The following is a 21,878-nucleotide window of genomic DNA, read 5'->3' as shown; positions in this document are numbered from 1 at the left end:
GATAGTGCACAAAGGAGAGATCAATTTGAGCATAAATGGACAGAAGCTCAAGTTCAACATCATCCGTGCATGAAGTTTTCTTGACGAAGAAGACCTGCATGAACCTGACGATGACCAGAGTTTAAATAAAGAAGAGAAGTCTAACGATGAAAATGAAGAAGAGGATACAAACGCATCCACTGTTGCATGTAACGCGATCATAGAAAAAACAAAACAAAGAAGTTGAGATAAATCGTAACCTAAGAGAAGAGCCAATAGTAAATGAAGAAAGAAAACAACGCAACCGTCCTTGAAAGAACCACCAATAATAGAGTTGAAGACCTGTCGAATCACCTAAAGTATGAATTGTTGGGGCAGAATGAAAAGCTGCCAGTCATTATTTCCTCTGAACTTAATGAAGACCAGGAGAATGCATTGATGAGCATTTTAAGGAAACATGTGCTAGCGATTGCTGGATGCTCACAGACATTCGAGGAATTAACCCCACATACTATATACACCGAATTCTTCTTGAAGAAAACCACAAGCATCGTTTAAACATCAGCGCAGACTTAACCTGCGATGAAAGAGGTCGTTAAAAAAGGAGATCAATCAAGAGGTTAGATGCGGGCATTATTTATCCGATAGCAGGTAGTACATGGGTCAGCCCTATGTAGTTCGTGCCAAAAAAGGGTGGCATGATGGTAGTCCCGAACGAAAATAATGAGCTGATACTGCAAAGAACCGTCACCGAGTGGTGTATTTGCATGGCATAAGTTGAATGCGGAACATAAGAAAGATCATTTCCCTTACCTTTCATTGGCCAAATGTTGGATCGTCTGGTCGGAAATGACTTCTACTGCTTTTTGGATGGGTATGCCGGGTATAACCAGATGATGATTGCCATAGAAGATCAGGACAAGACCACATTCACCTGCCCATATGAAACTTTCGCTTTTTGCCGCATGCCATTCGGCCTCTACAATGTGCCAAGCACGTTCTAAAGGGGCATGATGCCCATATTTTCATAATATCTTGAGGACTCTGTCGAAATATTCATGGACGACTTCTTTGTTCATGGTCACACCTACGAAGTCTGTCTGGCCAACCTGGAAAAGATATTGAAAAGATGCGAGGAGACGAATCTCATTCTTAACTGGGAAAATGCCATTTTATGGTGAATGAGGGCATTGTGTTGGGGCACAAGGTATCTTGGGACGGGGTGGAGGTGGACAAGGCAAAAATAGAAGCAATTGAAAAACTCCCACCTCTAATAAGTGTAAAGGCTGTAAGAAGTTTCTTAGGGCATGCCGGATTTTACAGACGCTTTGTCAAGGACTTTTCGAAAATAGCCCGACCGCTGAGTGCATTGATGGAGACTGACAAAAAATTTGATTTTGACGACAATTGCCTCAACGCATTCAGGATTTTGAAGAATGCACTGACAACCGCACTCGTGTTAATCGCACCTGATTGGACACTTCCTTTTGAATTAATGTGCAATGCAAGTGGGTATGCGATGGAAGCAGCTCTGGCATAGAAGAGAAAAACAATCTTACATCCCATTGCATATGCGAGTAAGACTTTGAATCCTGCTCAGACTAACTACACCACCACAGAAAAAGGGCTACTTGTGGTAATTTTTGCGTTAGAAAAATTTAGAGCATATTTGCTGGGAACAAAAGTATTCATCCACACTGATCACTTGGTGATAAAGTATTTAATAACAAAGAAGGATGCAAAGCCGAGGTTGATCAGATGGGTTCCCCTCCTCCAGGAATTTGACATAGAAATAATTGATCGCATGGGGATGGAGAACCAAGTTGCAGATCACTCCAGATTGGAAAACCCAGAGGTTGACTGCAATCAGTCAGAAGTAAGTGCGGTGTTCTCAGACGAGCAGCTATTCCATATTCAAGAATTACCATGGTATGCAGACATAGTGAATTATCTGATTTGCGAGAAATTTCTAGAAGATTATACTGACCACCAGAAGAGGAGGCTCAAGCACGAATGCAAATCATATTTTTGGGATGAGCCGAATCTGTATAAGAAGAGAGCGGACTAGATTCTGCGACTATGTGTACTAAAGTATTACAGAGTGGATTCTATTGGCCAACATTGTTTAAGGATGCAGCTGACTACGTGATGAAGTGTGACTGGTGCCAATGCACAGGTAACATTTCATGGAAACATGCGATGCCTATGAACACCATTTTGGAACTAGAGTTGTTCGACGTCTGAGGTATCGATTTCATGGGACCATTCCCACTATCGAATGGTAAGAATTATATTTTTTTAGTCGTCGACTATGTGTCCAAGTGGGTAGAAGCAGTGACATGCACCACAAGCGATGTAGTGGTACTCTAAATTCCTGAAGAAAAACATTTTCACTCGTTTTGGCTCCATGTGCCATAATAAGTGATGAAGGATCTCACTTTGTCAATCATACGGTCAAAGAATTGCTGTGCAAATACAATATCCTCCATAAAGTGGCTACCACATACTATCCGCAGACGAATGGTCAGGCAGAAGTGTCCAACCGAGAGATCAAGCTAATACTTAAGAAGGTCGTAAGGCCTTCGCGAAAGGATTGGGCAACAAAGCTCGACGATGCGTTGTGGGCATATTAGACTGCATATAAGACACCCATAGGTATGTCCTCTATGCGTTGGTATTTGGTAAGGCATGTCATTTGCCATTAGAGCTGGAACACAAAGCACCATGGGCGGTGAAGAAGCTAAACTTTGACTTGAAGACAGAAGGAGAAGCGAGAAAACTTCAATTGGTTGAGCTAGAGGAATGGAGGATCAACGCATATGAGAACGCAAAGATCTACAAGGAGTGCGCAAAGCGCTGGCACGACAAACACATATGTGGCAAAAACCTCCAAATCAGGCAGAGGGTCTTACTATTCAACTCACGACTACGGTTCTTCCCTGGGAAATTAAAGTCACATTATCTAATGATGATGGAACCAACATATTCATAGTTAATGGGCAACGAATGAAGGTGTATTGCGAAGAAGGCTGACATTGACTAGTTGACTCCATGGAACTGGGAAACTATGAATGAGAAAGAAGTGGGTGGTTCCTGCACTGTCAGATGATCGAAATTCATCAGGGACGCAAGTTTGGTGAAGTACCCATTAGAATCATGAAATCTTCAACTTTTCTCTACTCAGTATTTTCATTTCATTATCTATTTCTTCAAAAAAAAAAAGAAGAAGCAATCATGCTGAAAGATTGCGGTAAAAGATTTTGTTTATTTTAAAAATTATTTGATCTTCTCAATGTTTTTCTTGCAACGATTGAGGCGAATGATTGCGAAGGCATTACACGAAGACGTAACTACTTTATACCGTCACTGCAATCTAAAGATAGGAGATTATCGCAAAGTAGGATGCGCCAACAAACAATGCGGGCGACAACGCAAATTAGGGGTTGTATTCTTCCTTGCCTTTATTCCAAATTTTGTACTATCGAATCGCATTTTCATTTTGAAATTTTTATCACCGCATCCTCTTTGATTACCACAATCATTTAATATTGATAAATTTAGTAAGTCACCGCATGCTTTCTCTTTGCCAATTATGATTTCAATGATGACACACATGTTTCTATTTTTTCGTATACACTAAAGTCAACTTAATCTTAGAAAAGTCACCTCATGAAATATTTCTAGAAGTTAGTGGTCTGCTAGCTTTCTTTCAAACTGACTCTTTGTATAACTTCCTAAGAACATCGCATGACTTCTTTCAATCCTTTGGCAATGAGGACATTGATGCATTTTAAATTTGGGGGTGAGGTATTTATTTTCGACCTTGCTATCTTTATCTACAAAAAAAAAAAAAAAAGAGGCAAATTTTGAGAACAACTCCACTGTCAACGCAATGGGGAAACCCATGTTGATAAGAGTTAAGTTGTGAAGGGCACATACCCGTAGTTGGATGTTCTCATGACACACGTGTGGGCAGAGACGCCAGAAGATCACTCAGGATAGCTCGAGAGAGAACCTAGAGGCATGAAATCAGAGAGTGGGCCGACTCTCGCGAGAGCAAGACTATCTTTTGAACATAGTAGAAAACACGGTGTAAAAGCCTTGGGAAGCAAAAGATTGCTACCAAGCTCTTTATTCCCTTCTTGCATTGTTATTTTGTATTTCAACTCTATATCTTTACAATGGAATTTCTTTATCTACATTTGTTCACTCTCTTAGCACACATGAGTAGCTAAATTTGTCGAATGGGTTGAGAAGAACTAAGCTAACATGACTTAGGATCTTCATTGGTTGGGATTATCTTGTTTTATGCTGTGCCTAACATCCATTTAGAGCTACTCGAGAGAGAGTCTAAAGAAAGAACCTAAGACTTGAGAGAGCTAGGTTAGAATCTAAACTTGAGAGAGCAAGATTAGATCTGCATAAGCAAGAGATGGGAACTTAGAGATAAGCTCTGTTTGCCAACCTGCATCGCGTGCTTCCTAGAGATAGGTTATGATATTATGTGGTCATCTTATTTGTATGTGTCATTTTGTCATCACATAAATAAGAATAGAGGCTTATGTGTAGGTCTTAAATACTCATCGCATATATCGCATGCGTTCTAGTATTAAAAGTCGTAGCATTTGCGTTGAGAGATGATTTGCTATTATATGTGTGTTGCATGATTGCATAGCATAAACGCATACTAGGAAGTGTTAGCCGAACCCCTTCTCAACCCGTTCACCACATAATCATTGCATCTTCCATTTTATCAACTCTTTTCGAAATTCCACTTCATTCGTTTATTTTTATTACCACAAACAACCCAAAACAACTATTGATTTATTGGTTACCGCAAAGTCTTCTGAGAAATTACCACCGCATACCGTTTTCCCAAGTCCCTGAGTTCGATCCTGGACTTACCAGGAAACTCAGCGGGGTTTATACTTGGATTCCACTAAGAAAACTTGTTGCTCAACGCATTTCCATTACCGCATCTCAGTCCATAATTTCACCTCATAAAATAACGCATCAGTTGCCTGCTTACTTCGCCTTCCGCTTCTTCTTGACATCCATACTTAATTATAAAGTACATATGTTAGGGACTCACAATATGGACCTGGACTAATGCATGAACTCTCTCTCTCTTCTCAAAATCTTATGCCCTGATACCAACTTGTCACACCACCTTCAAGATTACCCTCTTAATCTGGAAGAGAATGTGACAGCAGCAATTACCAACCCTTTTCGGCACATACTGCCTAACTAACTTCCTTAATACTAGTCCCTAATATGAACAAACATTTACAAGTAAACACTTAAACTTTTCTTCAAATCGAACTTTAACTGGAGTCCTTTCGTGGCAGAGCAACAATGAAATTAACCTCTGGGGAATTGACCACTACTTGGGGAGGAGGAAACGTTTAAAACGAGTGAGCTACTAGCCCAGTGAGTGACTAATAAATCATAGACATCGTGCTTTGGACTGAAAATTGCCAAGAAAACTTTTCATAAAATATAACATACACAACTGACAACATTGCTTCACCTAACCATTTAGTGGAGAGAGAACCTTTTTGCTCGATCCCTCAACGTCAACCTTAGTTGGTGTGGAGTGCTCTCAACACAACCAACGTCAACTTTACCTACGTGCACATGGTAATAACTAAGTACCGTCATACCTTAGGTACTATAACCTAGATACCTTCTCATAGTCCTTTAGTATCAGGAAACATTCTTTAAAGTAAGCAAGCATGAGTCTGAATTTTACCTAAAACTTGAGTTACTAAAATATTGGGAAAACATTTAGTTTTTCATCCATAGCCTTGGGCATTCCTCCTAGGGTTGATAGATTTCTTCTATTGGTGTTAACCTTGTGAAACTGAATAACACATTTAGCCATTGCCATTGGTTTCCTTATAAGACTATCTCTTATAAAAAAGCTTAACATTTAATTTTGAAACATCACATTTTAGCTTCAATGCATACCTCCTTTATGTGTTCAATACTTGGAAAAGTTATTGGTTTCTAGGGCTAGCCATGCGGCCGACTAACATCACCCATGTGCCAATGCATGCCCTATGTGCTTACTTAGTCGTGCGCCAACGCACCCTTCAGTGCAACCTTACGCTCAAGGCCTCAAGCTCATGTCGTACACCCTTGCGCACAACCCAACGCATGCCTTGTGCTCAACCTATCACACAGTATAAAGCATACAGTGGCACACAACTTAGCTCTTCATACGCGCGTCCACTAGTACCATGCCTGGTTGTTCAAGTTGGTTGCTTGCTCATCCTAAGCAGTTGCTTGTTTATTCAAACCAAAAATTCCAGATTTATTTTTGAGCACGAATAACTTAATTTTCATATCTTATTTTGGACAATTTTCTTCTACAAACGTGTTTAAAAATGTCTTAACTCACTTATCTTAAAATTTTAACTCTTAATTTTTCATGGTTTGGCTAGAATCATCCAATCTTCACCACTGACCTAGATTCCTCCGAGAACTTGACCTTGAAGTTTTCTTCAAATTTCAACTCGAATCCTTAGGATTTTTCTTCCAGCAACCCTGGAGCTTCAACTACGCTCTTCAAGCTTTCAAATGGCTCTAGAATCACTTTAGTAGCATAAGTAAAACACTCAAATCGAGTTTTGGAACTGAGGCTTCCTTTTATACTAAAATCTACATGCCTTTCTTTTAATCTCAGGCTGCCAGCTTGCCTACTAAGTGGGTTTAACTTCCCTAATCTTTACAACTGGCCCATTAAGAGAGTTGATTAAGTTGAGAACTCTTTTAATCACCAATAAGTCTTTATTCTTCAGTGCTTATCAATGCATGGCAGCATTCAGTGCACACACTAACTAGCCAACACATGCCTTAGCGCATCCTGCCCCCATCACTTGGGCTAGTGGCCATCACATGGTCCTACTGTGCCAATGCCCCCTCAACCATTGTGTAGGCCATCGACCAACGCCAACACCTCACTTAACCAAAGCATTCAACAACCCCAATGCCTAGGTGCCTTGTTATGCCACACCCATTCCTTGCCCATCTAACCTCATATGGCTTGGCCAACGCATCACTCATGCTAATGCATGGCATCTCCTCGGTCGACACTTAGCCTCACACTCTCATGCGCACAAACTAACCTCAAAATACAAGGCGATCGTACACCTAGGCAACACACTAAGGTTTCCACTGCAAGGCTACTATATTTTAGCCAAATTTCCTCACTAAATGTCTCAATGCCAATGCTACCCGAGGGCCTCAATCCTCACACTTAGAATTTTTTTCTCCCTTTCAAACGTCCTTAAGTTTTCCCTACACACATAACATCGACTTTTACTTAATTTTTAGTTAGTATACTAATTATCATACTTAAGTAGGGAAAATAGGATTCAGGGTTTTACAAATTGTCTCATGCCAAAAGGAACAAAGAGTTGGAGGTCAGGGATAAACAAGTGTCATCGCAGCAAAAAAGTGTCAAGGGCCAAAGATAAACAAGCACCTCAAGACACAATTTCAAGCTACTCAATTGCAAAATACAGTATAAGCTATGTATACTCACTATAGATTCACTAAACATAACATTATTTTCTCTTCTCTTATATTCTAAAAAAATTCAAAGTGTACGAAAAAACTCATATGAATTCATAAATAATATTAGTTTGGGTTTTGAAAAGGCCCACTGCAAGTCTCTTTTATATTGAAACCAAGAATACAACTCTAGGATCTCACAAAGAGATGAAAGTATGGACAAATCAATAACATGAGCTGAAGTTACTCCTTCTATGCATAATATTTATTTACGAAATCTGCACTTAACGGGTTGGGCTAATCATTCCCATCCATATTTTTCAGAATCAAAGTTCCCCCAGAGAATGCCTTTTTCACCATATATGGTCCTTCATAATTGGGAGTCCATTTTCCTCTATGATCCTTTTGAAATGGCAGGATCCTTTATAACACCAGATCTCCCTCTTAGAAGCAATGACATTGAACCTTTTTATCATATGCACGTGTCATTTTCTTCTGATATAGTTGTCCTCTACACAGCGTAGTTATTCTTCTTTCTTCCATGAAATTTAACTACTCATATCTCGCTTTAGTCCACTCTATTTCTTCTAACTCTATTTCTTGAATTAATCTAAGAGATGGCACCTCGACCTCAATGGGCAAGACAACCTCCAAACCGTACACCATAACCTCCAAACCATACACCAAAGAAAATGGTGTTGCCCCAGCTGATGTACGAACTGATGTTTGGTAATCATGTAATAAAAATGGTAACATTTCATGCCAATCTTTATATGTGACAGTCATCTTTTTAATAATTCTCTTGATATTTTTATTTGTTGTCTTTACTACTCCATTCATCTTAGAGCAGTAAGGAATAGAGTTATAATGTTCAATTTTGAATTGTGTACAAAATTCCTTCATCAACTTGTTATTCAAGTTCCTTCCATTGTCCGTGACGATATGCTCGGGCAGGTCGTACCAACATATGATGTCTTTCCTTATGAACTTGACAATAACTTGTTTAGTAAGGCTTTTCTACGACATTGCCTCCACCCACTTAGTAAAATAGTCTATGGCTACCAAAATGAAACGGTGACCATTTGATGCCTTTGGCTCAATGGGCCCAATTGCATCCAAGCCCCATATAGAGAAAGGTCGCGGGGCCGTTAACACATGTAGAGGGGAAGCTGGAGTATGTACTTTATCTGCATATATCTGAAATTTGTGGAATTTCTTGCATATTTAATACAATCTGATTCCATGGTCAACCAATAATAATCAGCGCGTAAAACTTGTCTTGCCATCATGTGCCCATTTGCGTGTGTCCCACAAACTCTTTTGTGAACTTCTTCTACACTACTACAAAAATAGTGTTTCTTGACATTTTTTAAATGTCAAGAATCACTTTTCTTGACGTTTTAAAAAATGTCAAGGAAGCTAGTGCCAAGAATGTCGATTTTCTTGACGTTTTAAAAACATCAAGAAAAGTGACACTGGACATTTAAAAAGGTCAAGAAACACTGACACTTTACATGTTTGAAATGGTAAGAATATGAGCGTTCTTGACAAGGAAAAAACGTCAAGAATATCTATGATCTTGACAAGGAAAAAAGGTCAAGAAATTTACTTGTGATTTTTTAGAAAAATATGTAATGTTGATCCAACAACCATATTTGGTATATATATGACACACATTCACTAATCAAATAAACAATACATGCATTTTCAATCTTATATATCAACCAAATTTCCAAAAATATCTCTTTATAAAAACTTCACTTCTTTAACATTGTCAATATTACAACTTCATAAAGTATTTCTAAGTTAAAAGAATATGGAAAACCCCATATGAACAATTCTAACATTATAATCAATCCCATATGAACAATTTCAAAAGTATAACTACTATCAACCCCTATATGAACACATTTCCTATTGTACAATCAACAACCCCATCCCCTCTAAGAACAATTAAAAAAAATTACACCTATAAATCCTGTATGAAGTAATCCTAGCCAAATCTTGCTCACTATACTCCTGTCTCAACAAGAATACATAGCCCACCTTGAACTTGTTACTTTGAGCACCTACATCAATGAAATAATATACAAAAACTACATATAGATTGAAACAACTTAAAATTACTAAACTTAAACATCACAACCTACAAAGTCCTATAAAACTTTACAACTCCATGAAGGATTTTGTAAGTTAATTAGAAGAATATGGACAGATCCATATGAGCACTTCAAAAACAATATAAGTAACATAATCCTTACAGTCAACCAAATATCAACAGTTTCAAACATACATTTACAAACCTTCTATCAAAACTATCCATCTACCTACATAACAACTATCACATGTACCAATCCAAAACTACCTTTGACATTGTATTATGGTACCTAACTATGAAACTTGTCAAATGTATATAACTTAGGACAAGAGAGCTGCATAATAATTTTAGATCATACCTCTTGAAGGAAAAGCAATTAGACATAATAAAATACAACCCAACAGCTCAAACGTCCACAAATTACTTTTTATGAAGCTAGAACTTTTCTCATAGCAACACCTTGACGTCAATAAAGAACTACTTCATATAAAATATCCTACAAATGATACAAACAAAAAGTTTCAAACAAATATTCCCAACTTTGATCAACACATCAAGATCAATATAAAATATCCTACAAAACTTATACACACAGAGCTTTAAACAAATATATCCAACATAAATGTAATTATGTAATAACCACAAAAAGAATAACTTTTGGCATAGGAAGAAGTTTATTTCTATAAAAAAAAAATTAAAAAAAAGAACTACACTTGAAGTCACTGCCACTCAACTAAAATACAAAAGAGAAAGTGCAAATGACTTCAAATAAAGCAAGAAAGATCAAAATAATAATTTAAAAATATGCAAGCAAAAATCTCCATTTTACCTTCTTTTTTATTCCTTTTTCCCTTGGTCCTTCTTATTTTAGAGTGGTCATTGGCCAAAGTTGCATTTAAACCATGGAGGTAATCAACTTTTGAAATGGTAATCAAGCCATATTTAAATGTGTGACTTTCTAGACAAAATATATGACTAGAGGTAATAAAAAATGAAAGAAATGCAACATACCAATAGCAAATAGTTTCTTCAAACTAAGTTTCTCAACTAAATCAACATGTCCTACCACATGCACCATAATACAATGTCAATAACTTTGAACATTATAATATCACATGTAGATCAAGAATATACATGAGAGATTAAGCTCTAACTTTGAAAGTTCAAGACTCAAACCAAGAAAATCAAGCCTTAACTTTGAAAATTCATGCCTCAAACCAAGAAAATCAAGAATTAAACCTAATCTAAACTAAATCTACTAACCTCAGATTGATGGAATAAAATCAAGCCCTAACTTTGAAAGTTCATGCCTTAAACCAAGAATAATAAGAAAGAAGAATTTATTATGAGATTCAAGAATATACATGAGAAATTAAGCCCTATCTTTGAAAGTTCAAGCCTCAAACCAAAAAAATCAAGCCCTAACTTTGAAAGTTCATGCCTCAAACCAAAAAAATCAAGAACTAAACCTAATCTAAACAAATCTACTTACCTCAATGAAGAATCTCTTCAAGATTGATGGAATAACAAAGATACATCAAAGGGAAGTGAAAAACCAGGAAGAATTGCTAAAATTTTGCAAGGAGAAGAAAGAAAAACGAGCAGTTCGGCTGGAAAATTTCTTTTAAATTTGTCTTATAGCATTGTAATGCTATTGAGAGCATTGCAACATTGTTGAGAGCATTGCAACGCTGTTTGCGAGGCATGCTATTTTTTCATCAAAACCCATAGGTTTCAATGCTACTAAGAGCACTGCAATGTTGTTTGCGTGAGGCACACACGTTTTTCATTTTTCCGTCAAAATTTGTAGCGTTGCAATGTTGCCTTGTATATTATGATATTCTTGACGTTTTAAAAATGTCAAGAAACCATTAATTGAACTTCACATTTTTAAAATGTCAAGTACAATATTTTCCAATAACCTCCGCTTTTTTAAAACAATTATTGATTTTTTTTTTCTTTAAAATCACCTATTTTTTGACATTTTTTCATAAAAACGTCAAGTATTTAAAATTGCAAACGTAAAAAAAAGGTGGTTTTCATGTAGTGCTAGGATTCTCTTGGCCTCCAAAGCATTAACACATCTTAAGAGGGTCATATCGTAATTTCTCTTGTACAAGAGTTCCTCCATTTAGAAAGAAACTCATGGTCAACTTTCTAATGGTGAGCTTACTATTTTTCAATGCTCCCAGGGAATATCCTTGACATGTGATGTAATGCTTAATGCCATGGTTGTTGGGGATGATGTCCTAAAGTCTCGTATCCTGTAGTTTGTAAACAGTTTGTACGAATGCTTGTGATGTATAATATATGATATTTACTTCACTTCTTGACTTTGCACATATTGAATGTTTTATTTGCTTTACCAGAAACCAAATAAACCTAAAATCTCTAGTTGTCATTATGTAACTTAAGCATGTATGTGGTGACATATAAGTGGACCATGTCTTAAGTGATAACCAAAATGGTCTATAGTATATGGATATAAGAGGGAAACTTTATCCTGGTAATGTTATCGATGCGGCCCTCTTCGTGGAATAGTTACAAGTTTTATGACTTGCCACAGATGGTCTGATCTTGATTATTTGTGTGGGGACATGTGTGCGGGGGCGTCATATACAAAGAGTTTGTATAAGACCTGACCACGAAGTGTTAACATCTCATTATATAACATCGTTCATGACAGAGACTTCACTTCACTAGGATGACCATAGGTAACATGACCTCAATCCTGAGTGAGTTGGGAACTCCTGCCATTGAGGGCAGTTCTTTCATTTACATGGGTGCGAGTGGCCAAGTCGCCGACTCAAGCCTACCATTTTGGGTATTCGTCTGATCTTGGAGCTGGGAACTTAGCTACACAAGATAGAATTCACTCCTTTCCAGAAGCAGGGGTAAGTAGATAGATTTCTCCCGTAAGGGTTGATCCCAGAGATTGAACGAGGTGGTGCCACACACCTTCTCATTGCCCGAGAGGTGTTCACACATAGTAGGACTATGTTGTATTGTTCATTAGAGGAATCAGTGGTACTTAAGGAGTAAGATGTAACTATAGGGGCAAAACGGTAAATTGGCCCAGTTGTACTTACAAGCATCTGTGAAGGGGTTATCGTACTGATGATTGGTTATATCCGATGGACATAGAAATATATTTGTGGTAAGAAGAGTTCACCCATCGATCTTTAGTGGAATGCTTGGCAGTTAACAGATGGTGGATCTCGTGGCTAAAGAGTTTAGTTAGTTATTCACGTACCATTGGAGCTTCAAGCCATAGGTTCATAATCCCCCTGGTAGCTTGGATACAAGTTGAGAATCCATTTTTGGGTCAGTTTGAAATGTTCAAATTGACAAGAGGGAGTTCGACTATATATGATATGATTGAACTGGTTAATTATATATGATATGATTGACTAAATGTATGAGATACATTAATTTGGAGGAAATTAGATATAAATATGATTTATATCAAGTAGAAGAGAAAACACTATGGTTGATATATGATATCAAACTATAGGTTATGAATATAATATGATTATATTTATTATTTTATTAAATGGACAGTTATGGGATAATTGCTTGGCATTTTCTCTGTAAACATAAGTTAGTGGGAACTTCAATTCGGTTTTCGTAACTGGAGAATAAAATGAAAATTTGTTTCATTTTGCAAAGAGCACATGCATAATAGCTCACAGAGTGCTTTGCATTCGATCACATAGTAATTCAGAGCCTATATGATAGTGCATCCTTTACTAAACAATCGCATACACCCGCCGTTCTTTACTAAATAATCGCTTACTTTTTACCAAACGATCACTTAGCGCCCGAGCCTTACTAGACGATTGTATAGACAATCGTCTAGCTTTTCCTACACGATCGTGTACCTCGCCTAAATGATCAAGCATGTTGACTATACGATAGTCGTTGCCTTCTCCTACATGCTTGATCGTTGTACGCGATCTATTTTCCTCCTCACCTCTACCAAATTCGAACAGAGCCCACACTTTGGATTCTCACTCCAAGAATACTAAGGGCTCCAAGTGGTGGTGTCGTCCCCATTTTCTGGTGTTCGTGTGAAGAAATTCGTGGTAGATGACCGAGGTGTTACTGGACGATTTCTTGCTATTCTAACGAGAGCGAGAGGAGTACGTTCATGGAGAGAGTGAGATTTACTATGAAGAGAGTCTTCAACTGGTAAGTTCTTTGTTCGCTTGTTTTGTTTATATGAAAGCATGCTAGTAATTTAGTTGTTTAATGCATATCTGTATGTGTGAATGTATATGTGGAAATTCTGTCACAATGAATTGGAAAGATCTGCTTCCGCTCATAGGTACTCTTGTATAAGAGTTCCTTCAAGGCTTCTCGTCGGGTTCTTGCTCCAACGGTATGAGGCCTTTTGGGGTGGTTCCAAAAGCAAAACCATGAGGATTTATACCCAAAATGAACAATATCATACCATTGTGAAGATATCTGGAGTTCCGTCGTCCCTAACAATTCATGTAGTATACCGGTGCTTCACGCTTCTCAATACTTATAGGTTGAATTTCTTCATTATAAGCCACATTAAACATGGCAGATAAACTGCCCAATGTATCTGCAACCTGGTTATTTTCGTGTGGGACATGCTCGAATATTATTGACTCAAAAGCTTGGGCCTTTTTAATCTTCATGTCATAAGTCATTTAGACCTCCATACTGCATGCTTCACGCTCAACCATGTTGTTCGTGCAATTAAAGTATAACTTAGCGGTTAAAGGATACAACTTCCCATTAGGAGGTATCAAAATAGCCCCTATACCATGCCTTACTTCGTTCGTGGCTTCGTCAAATAACATTGTCCACGTGTTAGGAACTTGTATCGCATTCCATGTGGATACCATCATAATGTCTTCATCTGGAAATTCAAATCTCTTTGGCTCATAGTCTTCAATTGATAATTTAGTTAGGCAATCAGCGATTGCACTCCTTTTGATGGCTTTCTAGTGACATAGACAATATCGTACTTTAATAGCAATACTTGCCATTTGGCTATCCACCTAGACAAAGATGGCTTTTCGAAAATGTACTTTATAGGATCCATTTTTTTGTATAAGCCATGTCGTGTAGTACAACATATACTGTCTTAGTCTTTGAGTTGTCCATGCTAAGACAACATGTTTTTTCTAACAACGAGTACTTCGACTCGTAGCTTGTGAACTTCTTGCTCAAATAATAAATAGCTTGCTCTTTTCTTCCTGTAGAGTTGTGCTGCCCTAGCACACATCCCATGGATTCTTCCTTTACTGTTAAGTATAAGATTAACGGTCATTTTGGAGTTGGTAGGACGAGTATTGAATGACTTTGCAAATAATCTTTGATTTTATCGAAAGCCTTTTGGAAATCTTCATTCCGAAGACATATTTCACTCTTGCGAATAAGTCTCAGTATTGGCTCACAGGTTTGAATTAAATGTGAATTAAATCATGCAATGTAATTTCATCTCCCCAAGAAACTCCTAACTTCCTTTTGGGTTTTTGGTGGTTTCAAATCCACTATTGTCTTACTCTTGTCTAGGTCTACTTTGATTCCTTCTTGACTGACAATGAAACCCAACAATTTTCCAGACAATACTCTCAATATGCACTTCACTGGATTCAACTTTAACTGAAGCTTTTGCAGTCTCTCGAAAAGCTTGCGAAGGGTGACCACATGTTCCTCTCTAAGTCTAGACTTGGCTATCATATCATCCACGTAGACTTTAATTTCTTTATGCATTAAGTCATGGAATAACATTAACGTAGTTCTTTGGTAAGTTGCCCTTTCATATTTTAAACTGAAAGGCATGACTTTATACAAAAACGTCCCCCATAAGGTGATCACATTGTCTTTTTTTGATCTTTTATAGCCATTTTTATCTGGTTGTATCGTGAAAATCCATCCATAAACGAAAAAGTAGAATATCAAACAGTATTATCCACTAGTACGTCAATATGAGGAAGGGGGAAATTATCTTTTGGACTTGCACGATTTAGATCTCTATAATCAACGCATATTCTAGCTTTCCCATCCTTTTTTGGGATCGGGACAATATTTGCAACCCACTTTGGGTACTTAGCCACTGTTAAAAATTATGCATCAAATTGCTTATTAACTTCCTCCTTTATCTTGAGCAACATCTTCGGATTCATTTTGTGAAGCTTTTGTCGTATGGGCTTACACTTAGGCTATAGTGGTGACCAATGCATCACAATCTTTGTGTCCAACCTAGCATATCCTGGTAGGATCAGACAAATATGTCTTTATATTCATTAAGCAAAGCCATAAGATTCAAACGATCTTGTTCCGAAGCCAAAGTGCCAATTCGTACTTCTTTCACCTCTTCCAGTGTTCCTATATTAATAATTTGCAAAGTCTCTTAACATGGAAAAGTCCTCTTTTCCTCTTGCTCTATCATCCTTATTAATTTGGGTGATACCTCGCATTCATCTAGCATACTCTGTTTGAGATTACAGATTGAATATTCAAAATCAACACTTACATCAACGTTGTTTTCATCTCCATCATTTCTGTTACTGACCCTGAATTTTATTGGTAAAAGGTATAGGAGGAAAGCGGAAAAAAAAAATAACATGTTTTGAAGCGAAATAGAACAGACACAACGATTGGGATAAAAAGAGAATCAATCATCTTTTCATTTTTTTTAACCACAAAAGTACATATTGTTATCAGATATTGAAAACAAAACATCTTATGACAAAAAGTGCCAAAAGACACCCTTATTAACAAAGGCATCCCTATGGCCTTAGGCATAGCCATAGGGTGCATAACAAACATCATTACCTTGGTAATTCTTTAGTGACGCTTGACATCTTGCTCTCTCAATTGCTCAACTCAAATTCTAGTAGACAAGGATAAACCAATTGATAAGATGAATGATTGTTTTCAGAGATAACAACAACCGAGGCCTCAAATCCCTTGGTGCATTCCCTTCACTACTTATTGCCCAAGACTAATTCCCTTGGCTTGAAAGTTTTAGACAGCTTAGGTATATGCATTCTACCTGGTTCAACCTCATGTCCTTCGAGACGTGCACTTTTCTTTTCCTTCTTCTCTGCTCGAACCTTCTCCTATTCAGAAGCTATTTGCTTATACCCCAATCCAATCTCTCCTTAGCCTTAGGAAGAGAGATCATTTCTGGGTTTTCTTGATTATGCTTTCCCAAACCTCTATGTATTCGAAATCCACTTCTTATCATTTTCTTCGCAACCATTATGGATGTTCGAGACATATAATGACCAATATCCAAACCTTCTATCAGAAAGATAGTAGCATTTGCAACTTTAAATGATATGTACGAGCATTCAAAAGCTTATTCTACTGCTTTGACATAAGAAAGTGTTGAAGTCTTTGTGACAAACATGTCTTCCTCTCCATAAACAATGACCTGACCACCCTCTACACTGAACTTCACCCTTTGATGAAGTGAAGACGGGACTGCCCCTACCGAATGGATCCATAGTCATCCGATCAAACAACTATAAGAAGAGTTAACATCCATAACTTGAAACGACACGTTGAAGGTGCTAGGTCCTATTTTTATTGGGATTTCAATATCACCAATCACCTCCCTATGAGCCCCGTCAAAGGCTCTAACCACCATGGAACTTAGCCTCAATAGAGGACTACGGAGAGTTTCATCAAAGTGGATCTCGACATTATGTTCAGGGATGATCTATTATCAACAAGGACCCTGGCTACATGCTGATCCTTACATTTCACCTATATGTGTAAAGCCTTTGTGTGCCCTGTACCTTTTGGGAGGATATCTTTATCTGTAAAGGAGATACAACTTATAGCAGTTATATTCTCCACAATTTCACTAAGTGCATTCACTGAAATGTCATCATATGTTTGATTCAAGATATCAAGCAGAACCTTACGGTGAAGTTCAAAGTGCATGAATAATGAAAAAATTGATATACAAGCTGGAGTACGATGTAACCGCTCTATTACTTTGTAATCTCTTTGTTTAATCAACTTCAGAAACTCAAACGCTTCTTCTTTGGAGACAGGCTTGAGATCCGTCTTCTTTCCTGCTAGTGTGGCTTTTTCTACAAAAATTTTGCTCAAATCATTTAGATCATCCTCATTCATCATCTCCATAGCATTACCCTTTCACTAATGAGCCTTATCTTCTTTTGAACTATTTTTCAGACTATTTGGTGTATAACATCTCCCACTACAAGTCATTCCTCCAGCTGCTGTAGAATTAATACAATTTGTAATTGGCATTCATACCTCCACGGTACAACTTGACTGTCCTTGTAAGCAAAAGGACTTGGTACTTCAACAATCATTGCCTCTAGCATCTGGATACAGGGAGTGATACTCGACTTCTCTTCCTAATGAATGAATGGTTCTCGCATAGATAGTGCTCCTTTTGTAGCTTCTTTCGAAGATGAAGTGCCGAAAATCATATCAACCTTAACTTCCTACATGTCTGCTTGACTTACTATCAAAATTTTTGCATCCATCAATTTCTGTACTTCTCTTTTGAATTCGACATAATTCTCTATGGAATGTCCATTTATTCCAGGGTGAAACGAACATCGCTTTTTACCAACGCATCTCATTCTACCTACGTCATTACTGTCAACTCTCGATGATATATATCCAACTTTATGAAGAATTAGGAAAAGAGTCTCCATCGGTGTGGTAAAATCATGAACATTATCCTTGCAACATTCCGAGGGTGTATCAACAACATTTACGATAGGATTTTCATGGTTTGGAAATGAGTTTTGGTTGACATCTAGTTCTTCACCAATCTTCTTGAATTTCAACCATTCGACCTTAACTAGACTTTGTACTTTAGCTTTCAAAGGATAACAATTCTCAGCAGAGTGCCCCACTGTCCCAGCACGATATTCATACCTTGCACTTGGGTCGTACCACTTAGGATACGATGGTTGTAGAGGCTCTTGAGGTGTAATGGCTACTTGATGATTCTTTAATAATCATGGGAAATGTTCTATATATGACATGGGTATAGGAACAAAGCGGGTTTGCTTTCAATTATTCCTTGCATGTCTCTGATTTGATTGATAAATTGATTTTGTCCTCCATTCTAATGGTTAGAAGAATAATTTGTTTGTCCAACAATTGGTAAGGATATATATGTTGTTGTTCTTTGGGTCGAGCTCAACTCGTGCACCTCTCCTTCCTTCTTCTTTGGAGTCATCGTTTTTCTTGATTCTGAAGCAAAATCAGTAATGTTTTCGTTCTTAACCCCAAACTCAATCCTTTCTCCAATTGCTATGATATCTGAGAAGTTGGTCGAGGCATTCCCATTCATCCTATCATAGTATGGGGCTCGAAGGGTATTTATGAACATAGCTATCAATTCTCTGTCGATCAAGGGGGTTGCACTTGTGCGGTTATCTTTGTCCATCACGGTGCATACTCTTTTAATGTTTCAACATTCTTCTTCTCCATTCGCTAGAGTTCTAAGTGGTCTGGTGCCATATCAATATTATATTTATACTACTTCAAGAATGAATCAATGAGATCCTTCCATTTATGCACTTGTGAACCATCCAAGTGCATATACCAGCAAGAGGCCAGGTTGATTAAGCTATCTTGGAAGCAATAAATCAACAATTTATCATTATGAGCGTAAGCCGACATTTTTCGGCAGTACATAACTAGGTGACTTCTTGGACACGTGGTTCCATTATACTTTTTAAAATTCGGAGTCTTAAAATTAGGTGGGATCACTACATATGAGATTAAACATAATTGTGTTGCATCAACATCCCCGTATATATCTGCACCCTTAATTGCTCATAATCTTTCCTCCAAAAACTCTAGTCTTCTTTTGCTACCCTGATCTTCTGGAACTTTCCTACCACCCTCCATAACTAGAGTTGATATAGGATCATTCTTGCGGACTGCTTGCTGTGAGGTCTTATTAGAATCTTGTGCGGGAGACAATGTAGGATATGACATTCCCACCAGGTGCAGGCTTGACATCATTTAGGAAGTAAATCGAGAGGGGTAAGCATGCATTTCTTCTAACGTCTGATTCATACCAAATTTAACCTATGATGAACTTCCAACAACATTTTTTCCTTTTCCAACAGTGAGTAATTCTCAGATCTTTGTCAATTGTTCCTTCAACTCTCTTGACGCACTACTTAGGCCTGTTCATTAACTTGATCATCCATTATTCTCGCCTTTCTTCTTGTCCAATAAGGATGATCAGGAGGTGAACCTCGAGCTATTTTTGTAAACTTTGAACCTTTTCATATTTATAAGAGAAATAAATAATGATTTAATTAGTCAAAGACAGTAAAGAAGAAAAAGAGGAAGTACTTTCAGAGAAAAAAAGATTTAACATAAAATGACAGACATCAAGGATTGACTCTAACTTCAATGCAAAAGTCCTACAAAGGTATGATGCAAAATACGTGCCAAAAACTAATGATACTAAACTCTAGTGGTAGCACCCAAAGCATCCATGATATTGCCCTATGATCCTTAGAAAACGAGACAACTCTTTGTTTTGGGCCAAGTGGGTACAATGCCTTGTCTGAGGGTCATAGCCTGTGCTAAGAACCGATCTGCCATTTGTATTAAGTTCTCAGCTCTTTGCTCTATCTACCCTCTGACATTGTCATAACTGCGTCTCAATATACTATACTCATCCTTCCATATCACAAAGCCTGCTGACATTTCCTGATACTTTTTCTTTAACTGAATATAGTCATCAGTTACCACCTCTCGCGCATTGCGACATTTCAACAATTGGTGTTCAAAGCTTGTAACGACTTCCTAAAGAAGCACGTTTTTACATTCTATCTTGGTGAGTTAGGATTTGTACTTTGGCTGAATTCTGTAGATCCTCAATCTCTACAACGATTCTTTGGGATGATGTAGCCTGCTCATCTAAGGCGCTCTGGAACTTCACAACAACCTTATTCATCTTCTCTAACTCTTGTTTTAATTCTTTGATGTACTTCTTTTGTGTTTCTACCTCATTGTGCAAGGAAGCGATATCCCTTAGTAATCTCTTATTCTTCTTTTTCATTTGAATCGCTTCTACTTTCAAAGAATTTGTTTCCTTTTCTAACTATGATTGCATTTGGAGACATCATTGTGCCACCTCCAATTGCCTTTGGGCACTAGTAGCTTGTTGGACCCATCTTTTAACCTCTTCTCTCAAACCTTCATTTTCTGTTGCTAAGACCTGATTCAGCTCCTTTAACCGCTCCAAATCCTTTTCTCGATCACTACGACCTATCATAAAAATTCTACTGGATCCAATGACTGTGGTATAATAACAATTTCAGTCCCACTCCTAGCTGCCCTCCAGTTGTCGTACAGACTTGTAGTTCCTTCGCAATGTTGCAAACTCCTCATTCTTCTGACAAATTTCCATGCTTCAACTGCTTCTTGCACCTTAGCGACTGTCGCATCTATGAGAAGTCCCAATCTTCCAACCCATAGACCACTAGTGCACATTTCTTTTACCATGCTTGGCACAATACCAATAGAGGAGTGATAACTTGTAGAAATACAAGTTATTGTAGCCTTTTCATTTAGAATAATGAAGGTAGGAAAGAAGATTATGTGTCAATCATGCTTGGAATTCATGCTAAACATCAAGTTTGTGCCAAAGTACTTAAAAAGTAACTGATGACTACATATCATGAGAATATTGCACGAAATTTTTTTATTATGCATATGACCGCAAGGAGTCGGCATGCGTTAATCTTTCATAGAACAAGCAAACAGTCGCATGCCTCAGGATCTCTAAAACTATACCAACGGATTTTCTGTCAAACTTCTAGAACGTCGAACAAGTTTGCAGTGCTGACATTCTTACCTACAGTGTTAGATGATGATGGCCGATCAGAGCGGGAATCCCTGAAAAGAATAGTGCACGACTCTATAAATAGAACCTTGACACCAAGAAGAAAGAACAAACTTTCCATGATCCTAAAATCTTGAGAGTTTTGATAGAACAATCCATCTTCAGTTTCCACCCAATCCAACATCGGAGTATCACTGGAGCAATAGCCTAAGAGGGCTTTTTCTCTTCGTTCAATCATTACAACACCAACAGTCTTAGCAACCATCTGTTGAGCGCATGAAATTGCTATCAACTGACTACTCATCTCACTTCTATACTACTATTATTGTTTTAATACATGTTTGTTTGAGACATTATTCATTCTGTATTCATCAACTATATTGTTTTCTTAATATCATCATGTCCTTTTTCATCCCCTTCTCCATCTGTTCT

This window comes from Benincasa hispida, chromosome 2 (genome assembly GCF_009727055.1).
Source record: "Benincasa hispida cultivar B227 chromosome 2, ASM972705v1, whole genome shotgun sequence".
NCBI lineage: Eukaryota > Viridiplantae > Streptophyta > Magnoliopsida > Cucurbitales > Cucurbitaceae > Benincasa > Benincasa hispida.
Note: the sequence above shows the minus strand (reverse complement) of the source record.